Source organism: Hyla sarda, chromosome 11, assembly GCF_029499605.1.
Source record: "Hyla sarda isolate aHylSar1 chromosome 11, aHylSar1.hap1, whole genome shotgun sequence".
In the NCBI taxonomy this organism is placed as follows: Eukaryota; Metazoa; Chordata; class Amphibia; order Anura; family Hylidae; genus Hyla; species Hyla sarda.
Window position 1 is genome coordinate 102,560,232 of NC_079199.1, and position 4,284 is coordinate 102,564,515.

The following is a 4,284-nucleotide window of genomic DNA, read 5'->3' on the forward strand; positions in this document are numbered from 1 at the left end:
AGATGTGTGCTAGTTGTCCGTTTGGAAGCCCAGATCCTGCATCTAGAGGGGCGACTGGCAACAATGAGAAGCATTAACAACATGGAGAGGAGTCTCCTGCTCACTGAGCAGGCACTCTCGGGAATAGAGGTGGGGGAGGACAGTGGGACGGAGTTGCAGGACAGTCAGGCAGTTAGCTGGGTTACAGTTAGAAAGAGGGGTAGGGGAAAAGTGTCAGGGAGGCTAGTCCTGAACTGGCACACCCCAACAAGTTTGCCCGCTTGGCAGATGAGGGGGATGCCATTACAGAGCTAGCAGAACTGCAGCAGGATACCACCTCTGACCGCCAGGGGGGTGTCTGCTCCAGTAAGGAGGGAGGGAGGAGTACAGGGCAGGCCAGACAGGTACTAGTGGTGGGGGACTCAATTATTAGGGGGACAGACAGGGCAATCTGTCACAAAGACCGGGATCGCCGAACAGTGTGTTGTCTGCCTGGCGCACGAGTTCGGCACATCGCGGATCGGGTGGACAGGTTGCTGGGCGGGGCTGGAGAGGACCCAGCAGTCATGGTACATATTGGCACCAATGACAAAGTAAGAGGTAGGTGGAGTGTCCTTAAAAATGATTTCAGGGACTTAGGCCGCAAGCTTAAGGCAAGGACCTCCAAGGTAGTATTTTCTGAAATACTACCAGTACCACGAGCCGCACCAGAGAGGCAGCGGGAGATCAGGGAGGTAAACAAGTGGCTCAGAAGCTGGTGTAGGAAGGAAGGGTTTGGGTTCATGGAGAACTGGGCTGACTTCGCTGTCGGTTACCGGCTCTACCGTAGGGACGGGCTGCACCTCAATGGGGAGGGTGCAGCTTTGCTTGGGGAGAAGATGTCTAGAAGGGTGGAGGAGTGTTTAAACTAGGGACTTGGGGGGAGGGAACCTACAGCAAAGAGGTGGAAGATAGTGTAGATAGAGAGGTGGGAATTATAAATGTACCTGGGGGTGGAGCGGAGGGAGGGGTTAGAATAGTTAATAGGAATAAGCTTCATAGGAAAATAAAACTTACACCCTTGAATCCCATTAACCCCAATAACATAAAGGATGGAAATGTAAAGTGTATGTTCACAAATGCCAGAAGCCTAGCAAATAAAATGGGGGAGCTTGAGGCCTTGATACTGGAGGAACATATTGATATAGTAGGGGTCACTGAGACATGGCTGGTGATATAGTTGGGGTCACTGAGACATGGCTGGACTCCTCGCATGACTGGGCTGTTAATCTGCAGGGGTTTACATTGTTTTGCAAGGATAGAATGAACAGAAAAGGTGGTGGAGTCTGTCTGTATGTAAGAAGTGGTATGAAAGTCAGTGTGAACGATGCCATAGTGTGTGATGATTCTGAGGATGTGGAATCACTGTGGGTAGAATTACAAAAGGAGGGAAATACTGAAAAAATAGTATTTGGTGTAATCTACAGACCCCCTAATATCACTGAAGAGATAGAAGTTCGGCTTCATAAACAAATAGAGAGGGCCGCCCGGGCAGGTACAGTGGTAATAATGGGAGATTTTAACTATCCAGATATAGATTGGGGTCCGGGGTTGGCTAAAACTACAAAGGGGCGACAATTCCTAAATTTATAGCAGGATAATTTTATGGGCCAGTTTGTGGAGGACCCAACAAGAAGTGATGCCTTGTTGGATCTGATCATTTCCAACAACGCAGAGCTGGTTGGTAATGTAACTGTGCGGGAAAACCTTGGTAATAGCGACCACAATATACCGGTAGTTACTTTTGACTTAAAATGTAGAAAACAAAGACAGGCGGGGAAGGCAAAAACATATAACTTTAAAAAGGCAAATTTCCCTGGGCTGAGGGCTGCACTACAGGACATAGACTGGGGGGAGGGGTTCTCAAATACTGATACAGAAGGTAAATGGGACATCTTTAAATCAACTCTAAATAACTATACATCTAAATATATACCAAAGGGGAACAAATATAAACGATTAAAACTAAATCCTACATGGCTGACACATGATGTTAAAAGAGCAATAAACAACAAAAAAATAGCCTTCAAAAAATACAAATCTGATGGGTCAGCGATAACATTTAAACAGTACAAAGAGCTTAATAAAATCTGTAAAAATGTAATAAAAACAGCAAAAAATCAAAATGAGAGACAGGTGGCCAAAGAAAGCAAAACTAATCCTAAATATTTTTTTAGATATATAAATGCAAAAAAACCAAGGACAGAGCATGTAGGACCCCTTAATAATGATAATGGGGAGGTTGTCACAGGCGATCAAGAGAAGGCGGAGCTACTGAATGGGTTCTTTAGTTCTGTATATACTATGGAAGAAGGAGCTGACATTGGCCAGGTCAGTGCTGGTAACACATCATGTACAGGTCAGTGCTGGTAACACATCATGTACAGGTCAGTGCTGGTAACACATCATGTAATGTACTGAACTGGCTTAATGTAGAGATGGTACAAGGTAAGTTAAGTGATATAAATGTAAGCAAATCCCCAGGGCCGGATGGACTACACCCAAGAGTTCTTAGAGAGGTAAGTTCAGTAATATCTGTACCCCTGTTCATGATATTTAGAGATTCTCTGGTGTCTGGTATTGTGCCAAGGGACTGGCGCAAGGCGAATGTGGTGCCAATCTTCAAAAAGGGCTCTAGGTCTTCCCCAGGAAACTATAGACCGGTAAGTTTAACGTGCATTGTGGGTAAATAGTTTGAAGGACTTATAAGGGATTACATACAGGAATACATAGGGGATAATAGTATTATAAGTGATAACCAGCATGGGTTTACTAAGGATAGAAGTTGTCAAACCAATCTAATTTGCTTTTATGAAGAGGTGAGTAGAAGCCTTGACAGAGGAATGGCTGTGGATATAGGGGGGGGCTGTGTATATAGAGGGGGCTGTGTATATAGAGGGTGGCTGTGTATACAGAGGAATGGCTGTGGATATAGTGTTTCTGGATTTTGCTAAAGCGTTTGATACTGTCCCTCACAGACGTCTGACAGGTAAGTTAAGGTCTTTGGGTTTGGAAATTTTAGTTTGTAACTGGATTGAACACTGGCTCATGGATCGTACCCAGAGAGTGGTGGTAAATGATTCGTACTCTGATTGGTCCCCGGTTATTAGTGGTGTACCCCAAGGTTCAGTACTGGGCCCGCTGTTGTTTAATTTATTTATCAATGATATAGAGGATGGTATTAACAGCTCTGTATATAGAGGGGGGCTGTGTATATAGAGGGGGGCTGTGTATATATAGAGGATGGTATTAACAGCTCTGTTTCTATCTTTGCAGATGACACCAAGCTTTGTAGCACGGTACAGTCTATAGAGGATGTGTATATAGAGGGGGGGTGCAGTCTATAGAGGATGTGCATAAGTTACAAGATGACTTGGATAGACTAAGTGTCTGGGCATCCACTTGGCAAATGAGGTTCAATGTGGATAAATGTAAAGTTATGCATCTGGGTACTAATAACCTGCATGCGTCGTATGTCTTAGGGGGGATTAAACTGTCAGAGTCACTGGTAGAGAAGGATCTGGGTGACTTGCAGATCACAGACTACAGAATAGCACAATGTCAGGCTGCTGCTTCCAAAGCCGGCAGGATATTGTCATGTATCAAAAGAGGCATGGACTCAAGGGACAGGGACATAATACTCCCCCTTTATAAAGCATTGGTACGGCCTCACCTGGAATATGCTGTTCAGTTTTGGGCACCTGTCCATAAAAGGGACACTGCAGAGTTGGAAAGGGTGCAGAGACGCGCGACTAAACTAATATGGGGAATGGAACATCTTAGCTATGAGGAGCGATTAAAGGAGTTACAATTGTTTAGTCTTGAGAAGAGACGTTTAAGGGGGGATATGATAAACGTATATAAGTATATTAATGGCCCATACAAAAAATATGGAGAAAAACTGTTCCAGGTTAAACCCCCCCAAAGGACGAGGGGGCACTCCCTCCGTCTGGAGAAGAAAAAGTTTAGTCTCAAGGGGCGACACGCCTTCTTTACCGTGAGGACTGTGAATTTATGGAACGGTCTACCTCAGGAACTGGTCACAGCAGGAACAATTAACAGCTTTAAAACAGGATTAGATAAATTCATGGAACAAAATAACATTAATGCTTATGAAGAAATATAAAATCCCATCCCTTCCCCAATATCGCGCCACACCCCTACCCCTTAATTCCCTGGTTGAACTTGATGGACATATGTCTTTTTTCGACCGTACTAACTATGTAACTATGAATGCCCATTGGCAATGTATTAGAGGTATGTCTA